Source organism: Felis catus, chromosome B3 (genome assembly GCF_018350175.1).
Source record: "Felis catus isolate Fca126 chromosome B3, F.catus_Fca126_mat1.0, whole genome shotgun sequence".
Classification (NCBI taxonomy): domain Eukaryota; kingdom Metazoa; phylum Chordata; class Mammalia; order Carnivora; family Felidae; genus Felis; species Felis catus.
Genome location: NC_058373.1, coordinates 111,147,864 through 111,157,311, shown reverse-complemented (window position 1 = coordinate 111,157,311; position 9,448 = coordinate 111,147,864).

Genomic DNA, 9,448 nt, shown 5'->3' with positions numbered 1-9,448 from the left:
ACAAGCCACATTGGTGAATGGATAAACTATCGTACAATGGAATACTAATCAGTATGAAAAAGAACTAACTGCATGGCCAAATCCCAAATCATTAAGCTACTGAAAGAAGCCAGGCATAACAAGCTACCTGCATACTGTATGATTCCATTTATTGCCATTTAAAAAAAAACTTTTTTTTAACGTTTATTTATTTTTGAGACAGAGAGAGAGAGAGCATGAATGGGGGAGGGTCAGAGAGAGAGGGAGACACAGAATCTGAAACAGGCTCCAGGCTCTGAGCAGTCAGCACAGAGCCGGACGCGGGGCTCAAACCCACGGACCGCGAGATCGTGACCTGAGCTGAAGTCGGACGCTTAACCAACTGAGCCACCCAGGCGCCCTTACCATTTTTAAAAAATAAGATCGATGGTCACTTGGGGCAGGGAGTAAGGGTAGGAGATTGCAAGGAGGCAGAAGAGAACTTTCAAGGGTGATGGAAATGTTCCATATCTTGATTGGGATGGTGGTTACATGACTGTATAGATTTGCCAAAACTCATGTGACCACACAGTTTGAAAAGAGTGTTTTTACATATATATGTATAATTACTTGGTAATTATATATAAATTTGACTTCAGTGAAGCTGATTTTATTTTCTTTATAATTCTTTTTTTTTTTTAATCCAAGTTAGTTAACATACAGTGTGACAACATTTTCAGGAGTAGAATTTAGTGATTCATCCCTTACATAGAACACTCAGTGCTCATCCCAACAAGTACCGTCCTTAATGCCCATCACCCATTTAGCCCAACCCCCCACCTAACACCCCTCCAACAACCCTCAGTTTGTTCTCTTTGTTTAAGAGTCTCTTATAGTTTGTCTCCCTCTCGCTTTTTATCTCATTTTTCCTTTCTTTCCCCTTATGTTCACCTGTTTTGTTTCTTAAATTCCACATATGAGTGAAATCATACAATATTTGTCTTTCTCTGACTAATTTCGCTTAACATAGTACCCTCTACTTCCTTCCATGTTGTTGCAAATGGCAAGATGTCATTCTTTTTGATGGCCGAGTAATATTCCATTGTCTATATATACGCCACATCTTCTTTATCCATTCATCAATTGATGGACATTTGGGCTCTTTCCATAATTTGGCTATTGTTGATAGCTCTGCTATAAACATTGGCTTGCATGTGTCCCTTTGAATCAGCATTTTTGTGTCCTTTGGACAAATACCTAGTAGTGAGTAAAACTGACTTTAAAGAAAATACCAAAGAAAACTGGGGGGAGAAAAGCAATGCATTCTCTTTAGGAAAAATTCAAATAATATCGAAGCATACTCAGTAAAATAATGAAAATCCCCACTCTGCCTTCTTCAATCCCATTTGTATACGTTCTTTCTGATAATTTACCCATGCTCTTTCCTTTGTAAAAAGAATCTACATGTGATGCTATGTCATGTATTGTTTTGTAACCTGCCTCATTGGAATCACTTTTCACTGTGGACATCTTCCCGTTATTCATCAATACATAAAAATCTCTATCGTCTCCCACCTCAGCACATCTCACTGTGAAGGATAGAGTGGGCTTTCCAGAAATGTCGTTGACCTTCTCCGCTTGCTATGAGTCAACTGGCCAGAGAGGGTCGGTCTGACCGTCAAGAGGAACAGACTTACTCCAGCAGCTGTCAGCCTCCAGAGGACACTGTGTTCTTTGGACCAGTTACCAAACCAGCCAGGTCAGTTTCTCCTCCTATTTCAAAGCAAATTTCCTCTCATTCTCCTTGAATTGCCACAACATTTGGCCTGTAATCATGCTACAGAGGTGGGGGAAGTGTGGCCTAGAGGAATACCTTTCTATAAATACAGAACAATTGTTCACACGTTATCATTTCTATTTATCTATTTATTTTAATCAGTATGCTTGCAGTCTGAACTATTCAATTGATCCTCGAGAGACTTGTTCAAGGTCACACAGGCCCCGGCAGCGACGGGAAGGAAGAGCGTGGGGTGACTGTGTTGTTTTCAGCCAGCAACAGGTTGTGCCAGTCACTGCCATCCCTACCAAGCCCGGAGCAGAATGCCAGAAGCACGGAGTTCAGCGCTGACATTTGGAAGAAATGGTTGGATTCTGGAAAGTTATATGACAGCCCCAGCAGCATTTTCCCTACTCACCCCTGGAAAGAGCATCTGAGTGCTCTAGATACCTCAAGATCTCCTTCGCAGCTTCAGGGAACCAGCATCTCCAACTGCTGCCTTTCAATACCCTGACACCCTTGAACGGCCACCTCTGTCAAGTGCATGACAACTTCAAACTACACTGACCACGGAAGGGGTCTCAAGCCACACAAGGAATTTGCAAGCCTTTGCAAGCTGCGCTTCTCCAACTCGCTATTCTACGAACTGGAGCCAGCAGGGAGTAACTTAATAGAGATAACGGCAGCTATGCTATTGTTGATTAAAAGGAATGGTTTGGGGTGCTATGACTAGGTCATTTCCAAGGTTCCTTTCCATTCTAAAGCTCTCTGTTATGTTCCCAATCAAGGCAGCAGTGCTGCGGTGAAGAGCACACATTTCGGCATCAGAGAGACTTGGTTTCAGACCCTGGTTCTGCCACCTACCAGCTAAATGACATTGGGCAAGTTACTTGACCTTGCTCAACTCCAGCTTCTGTCATGTTCGCTGGGCAGGGCTTAGCACCGCACCCAACTCAGCGGAAATGCTCGGTGCCGTGGCTATTACGATCTCTATTACACAGTAAGAGCTTCATCGTTCTGGGAGTACACACAGAAAGTTTTTCTAGTTGTAAGGATCCTTTCTTCTAAAACTATCCTGAGTAGAATAAAGGAGGATGTGATCATCTGAAGGAAAGGACTGGTCAGTTTCTTTTCATTTTTTCACTTTAGGAGATCTGAGTGGCAGCCATAAGGAGCAGTTGTCACAGGTAATCACTGAAGATAAGTGAGGGAGAAGTTCAGGGACTGCTCAAGATCACAAAGCTAACTAATTTGCCAATCCATTCTTAGCCTCAAATTTCTCCTGTGTCCCAGATAAGCATCTCATTTGAGGCACCACACAGCCTAACTCTAGCCCTGCTCTGAGAAAACATTGGCATTAGAAGTATCCCTTACAGTGTCTGTGTTGTATCCATATTAAGCTATCATTTATTAAGAACTTACGATTTGCCTGCACTGTGGTCTAATCGTTGTTCATTCAGTCCTTAAAACACCCTGTGTGTATCACTTCCCTATTTTATGGACGGAGAAACTTAGGCACAGAGAGGTTAGTCACCTTGCCCAAGGTCACACAGCCAGTAACTGATAGAGTCACAGTTCCACAGTGAATTGATGCTGTGGGTCTGAGGGGTTAGAATGTGTGATTTACAGGGTCCCTGTCAGCTCTAAATCACAGCTAAATGGCCCTTAGGATTCCAAGACACTCTGAGGCAACCAACAATGAAAGGTTGCCCCCCTAAAACTCTGCCTCCTTGTGCTTCTGTGTGGTGGCAGGAATGGACCCACATCAAAGCAGGAGCTTGGGTGGCTCAGTCGGTTGAGTGTCAGACTTCAGCTCAGGTCACGATCTCACAGTTTGTGAGTTCGAGCCCAGTATCGGGCTCTGTGCTGACGGCTCGGAGCCTGGAGCCTGTTTCGGATTCTGTGTCTCTCTCTCTGCTCCTCCCCTGCTCATGCTCTGTCTCCGTCTCCCCACTCTCTCTGCCCCTCCCCCACTCACACGCGTGCTTGGCCCTCTCTCTCTCTCTCTCTCTGTCTCTCTCAAAATAAATAAATAAACATCAAAAAAAGTTGTTTTTTTTTTTTTAATTTTTTTTCAACGTTTATTTATTTTTGGGACAGAGAGAGACAGAGCATGAACGGGGGAGGGGCAGAGAGAGAGGGAGACACAGAATCGGAAACAGGCTCCAGGCTCTGAGCCATCAGCCCAGAGCCCGACGCGGGGCTAGAACGCACGGACCGCGAGATCGTGACCTGGCTGAAGTCGGACGCTTAACCGACTGCGCCACCCAGGCGCCCCCCCAAAAAAAGTTTTAACTAAACTAATTTAATTTACTTTTAAAGAAGCAAGAGCTGGAGAGGGAGAACCAGCTCCAGCTCTTGGCAGAAGACTCTTAGCCTGACCTTCTCAAACTGGAAGGGAAAGGTCATTCCATTGGACTTTGCTGCATTCAACGGCAAGAGGCTTTCTTCCCAGAATATTCTCCAAAGAAATGACGTGTGACTTATAGCATGATTCGGAGGAAGCTGGGAAGGCTGAGAGCAGAGGACTGAGCCTGGTAGGGAAGCCCTGTGGGTTTGGATGGAAAGAACAGCAACAGAAAGGTCTAGAGTTGCCAGGCACAAAACTTAAGTTCTGCCCAATGTTCCTGGGCCCGGTTTTTGTGTGCAAGGAGAAGCAGAAGGGAGACTCTGATGAACGCTAATAACTAGTAATTATAAGGAGCTAAAAGGCCAGCATAAGGGAGCAGTTTTTAGGGTACAGTGTCTGGAATCCAATACACCTGGATTTTATTCCCTGTTAGTTCTCTTATAAGCTGGGTTGCCTTTGTTTGGCATGTTGCTTACCCTTTCTGGGCCTCGTGTCCTGACCTGTAAGGTGGAATAATAAATAGGATCGTTGTGAAGATTCCCGTAGAGCACGAAACCCAAGGCCCCGGGCATGGTAAGGGCTCGATAAATGTCTGCTAGCGTTAACTGTGTTCCTAAATAAACAATATTCTTTGTAGCATTTGCTCCAAAGACTCAGTAAACCTTCTCAGCTGATTTCTGTGGGTTCTGTGGGCTCGTTTGGCAAACAATTCAGAGCTGTCTCTCAGTTGCCCTTCTCAATCCTGGGGAAATTGCTTTCCGCCCGCTTTTATAAGTGATACGTAGACATTTTTATTCTTCAAAATGTTGTCATACACGCATCCATTGCTGGTGGGGAAGCAAAATCGTACAGCCGCTTTGGAACACGGTTTGGCAGTTTTTGATACAGTTAAACATACACATACCATGAGACTCAGTGATCCCACTTGAAGGTATACATCCAAGAGAAACGAAAACTGATGTTTGCACAAAAACCTGTTTGCAGATGCTTATGGCAGCTCTATTCATAATCAAAACTGGTCTAAGCTGGAAACAACCCAAATGTCCTTCAGTTGGTGAAAGGCTAAACAAACTAGTGCCTCTCTCAGTGAAATACTACCTAGCAGTCAAAAATATGGGCCAGTGACCTATGTATGAATGAGTCCCAAATGCAAAGCGAGAGAAGCTAGAGCCGACAGGCTACATAATGTATGATGTGATTTCTGTGACATTCTAGAACAGGCAAAATTATAGATACAGAAAACAGGTCAGTGGTGGTTTTCAAGATCTAAGGGGTTGACCAGGAAGGGGCACAGGAGAATTTTAGGGGGTGATGGAATTATTCTATATATTGATTGTGGTGCTAGGTTGCATGACTATACCCATTGTCAAAACTGACAGAAATATATGCTAAAAAGGGCAAATTATACTTTATGTAAATTATACCTCAATTAAAAGAAAATCAGGTGCACCTGGGTGGCTCAGTCGGCTAAGTGTCCGACCCTTGGTTCCGGCTCAGGTCATGATCTCACAGTTCACAAGATCGAGCCCCTTGTCAGGCTCTGTACTGACAGAGCTTGGCATTCTCTCTCTCCTCTCTCTGCCTCTCCCCTGCTCGTGCACGCACTTTCTCTCAAAAATAAATAAACTAAAAAAAAAAAAAGAAAATATTGGTGCACACATATTCTCATTTTATTCCCACATCCTCATCACCTGGGCCAAGTTCTCTCATTTTTGCTGCAGGAAGGTGAGGCTTATGTAGGGAAGTGGAACCAGGACCCCAGGGCTCCTTCCTTGGAACTGCTCCCATTCTGACTCGATCAGACGCCTCAGTGCTGTAGCCCCTGTATGTCTCTCTCTCATCCTCCCTTTCCTATGAATGTCTAATGTTTTAAGCCATCCACTTAAATAACGCCAATAACTAATCAATGGATTTGTTAATTAAAAGTTTGGCAGCGGGTATCTGAATTCCACAAAGCTTCAGAAAAACGTATTTCTTCCAAGGTCTCTAATTTTGTCACGGGGAAGAGACCCCAGGCCCTGGGGCATGCACGGTCCCCTGAAGTAAAAGGAACCCGGGGCTTATGGGCAAATACTCTTGCTACGGCAAGCGAGCAGCAGGATCAAAGCTGCAGAATCTGTCACACTGAAACACTGACTTCCAAACTACCTCTTGGAATACATTTTGGCCTTTTGGAGCCAAAATGTCACAATGGAGACTGATTAAATTATTTAAAATAGGTTATTGTCCCATTCAACCTCAAACGTCTCCATTAAAAACCTGTGCTTTTTGTTTGTTTGTTCTTTGTAACTTGGGCTTTGATTACATGATGGAACAAATAATATATGTAAAATCGTTTCATTATATTAAAATTTCTCCTAGAGGATATAAACCCTGAAATCATATGATATGTGAAAATTGTGAAATAACGAAAATGGTGAAGTCCTGGATATCGCTAATAGCAGCCAAAATGATCAACGACACGAATTCCAATCGAGGAAAGAGCTTCCGATGTCAACGAGGAGGCTAACCCTGGCGCGAAGGAACAAAACACCCCCTGCTGGCTCTTTCTTTTAAAAGCTATGAACCAATGCCTCTGGTTTCTTGACAAAGGAATCAAATTAGTTCAAGGACTACAAGTAAAGTATAGGCTAAACACAGACTGGCCCTCGACATAATCTCCTCCTCTCCATCTTGACCCCTAAGTCCTCTGAATTGTTGAACGCATTCTGAGAAGAATTCAGAGCCAGGCATGATTAGCAGGGACCGCCCTGCCCCAAGCACACTGTGTGGAGTGGAAACGCAAACAGTCTCTTCGTTGTCCATCAACCCAGGGATGTTTAGGTCAGGTAGGGAAGCTCTACGCAGCCCCCAAGGCTGGTAATACAGATAGTACAATCTTCGTGATTTTTTTTCTCAGACACTTCCAAGAGTGCATTAACATTTATCCATGTAGTCTATAAAGTATGATGGGGTTGAAATAAATTAATTATTACAAGCTTCAGTTCCCACACTATTTGTTGTACCCCCCCCCCCCCACCACTCACCAGCTACGGTGCTGGGTGCTGTGGATATGCGTAGGAACAAAATGGGCATGGTCCCTGACCTCATAAAGTTTATGGTCTAGTGGAGTGAGAGTCCATAAATAAGTCAACAAACACCAAATCAAAACAGATAGGGGATTGTCTTAGTCCATTCGTGCTGCTATAACAAAATACCACAGACTAGATGGTTTATAACAACAGACGTTTATTGTTCCCCGTTCTGGAGGCTGAAAGTTCAAGGAACTGAATAGTCTAGTCTACAGGGAAGAAATGTATGGGAGGAATACTCTGGCCTTTCTACTCCCTCTTTTATTCCCCCTGGGAGGAGGAATGACTCATGGGCTTGCAGATTGAGAGGAGAAACTGGCTGCCTGGTTCAGCCCAATCTCCTAAATCCAGCTTTTCAGAATCCAGGAAGACTTCCTAAAGGCGGTGTTGGCTGAGCCCCAAAGGATGAGAAGAAAAGGAGGGTGAGTGGTAGTAGTTTAGGGGAGGCAACCCTCAGGGCAGAAGGGGCGGTATGTGGAAATCCCTGGATGCAGAAAAAAACATGGCCTTTGGGGGAACAGGCAAGACATTCTGCATGGCTGGATTTGTAGGGGGTGAGAGAACAGGAGCTAAGAGATGAGGCTGGCAAAGGAACCAGATCACAAAGAGACTTAGGTGCTAAACTATGGAGTCTAAGTTTATCCTGAGGTCATGGAGAGGGATAGAAAGGTTTAATAGAAAGAGTAAAGATACTTCATTTCTGATAGATCCATCTGGGCTGTGGAGTGGGGAATAGGCAGGAAAAGGACTGGAGATTCCAGCCCTCTCTGAAATTGTAAGAAGAGGAATCAAGTGTCCTTTGCAGTGTTAGAAACCTTTGTCTTGACCTTCCAGATCCAGTTGTCCTGGGCCCCGGGTCTGAACTCCTTTCAGAGGGCCCTCTTCATACAGCCCCCATCCCAGCTCTGATAACCACTCATGCTCTCTCCCCTACAGGTCTGGGGTAGGCACCCCAGGGGTTCCGTGCAATTCCTTGTGGTTTCTTTACACCCTGCCCACATATTTGTAAACAACCTTGTTATTAAAAGCTCCTTGAACATCCTAATTTGAGTGTGCCAGCTGGTTCCTGCTGAGCCCCTCAAGGTTATACCCTTTCCCCCAAATAAGGAGAAAGCAAGCGTAAGTGACTCGGGAAAAGGATGGGACAGTCTTCCTAAGGATAATGGCTTGAGAAGTTTGCTGTTTAGGAAAGATAACAGACCTTCCGAGATAGCGGTTGTCTTTTAATAGCCCTACCGTTTGAATGAGAATGATGCCGCTCACTTAAAAAGAAGAGAAAAATCATCGGAAATCCCACCTCCCGGAAACAAATGCTATTAAATGTTTGCTGGCCATCCTTCTACACATTTCTCTACAGATATATACTCCTACAGATAGGTTCAATTTTGAGTGAGCCATACTCCAAATGCTGTTATCAAACCTACTTTTTCTCACTCATCCATCAGCCTCAAGTTCTGAGTTGCCTGTGGAATAATCCAAGCAGATGTGTCCAGAAACAAATTGAAAATAACAATCTAAAGTTGAAGAGACTCAGTCTCGGGGTCACCATCAGAGAGATGACCGAGAAAGCCGCAGGAGGCGGAGGATCCCATGAGGCAGAGGGTAGGAGGGGAAGGGGGAGAGCCACCGGAGCCACTGTCGAGCCGCTGAAACTCAAACAACAGAGTGGGAGGAGTCAGAGGAGGCAGATGAGGAGGTTTGAGGAGGGGGGTAGTTCTTGGCCTTTGAGAAAGAGGAGTGGTGGATTTAGCAATACAGGGTAGCTGGTGGCCTGGATAAGAGTGATTTTAGCCAAGTGATGGAGTGGAAGCCACACTGTGGAAGAGCTCAGGAGAAAATGGAGGTAGTCTGCCCTCCCCACTGGCTGACCCCTCGTCCCTCATCAGAGCTTCTCAGACTCTGCTGTGCAGATGAATCACCTGGGACTATTGTCATATTGCAGACCTGATTCAGTGGGTCTGGGGTGTATTTCTAGGAAGTGCCAAGGTAATGTGGCTTTGGCTGCACATTGGAATCACCTGGAGAGCTTTAAAAAAATACCGTTGCCCGCTTCTTGCCCCCAGAGGTTCTGACTTAATTGGTTTGGGGTACAGCCTGAGCATCAGAATTTTTAATAGCCCCAGAGTGACTTTAACTTGTAGCCAGTGCTGTCCTATAATGCTTTGCACATAACTGGCACCAAATAATTGTTTGTTCTAGTTTCTAATATGAGTTAGCCCTTGTTTCTAATATCCAGCTAATTAACTCACCCAGAACTACCTTCCCTGTCTGCCTTACAGCCCCTCAGCTCTT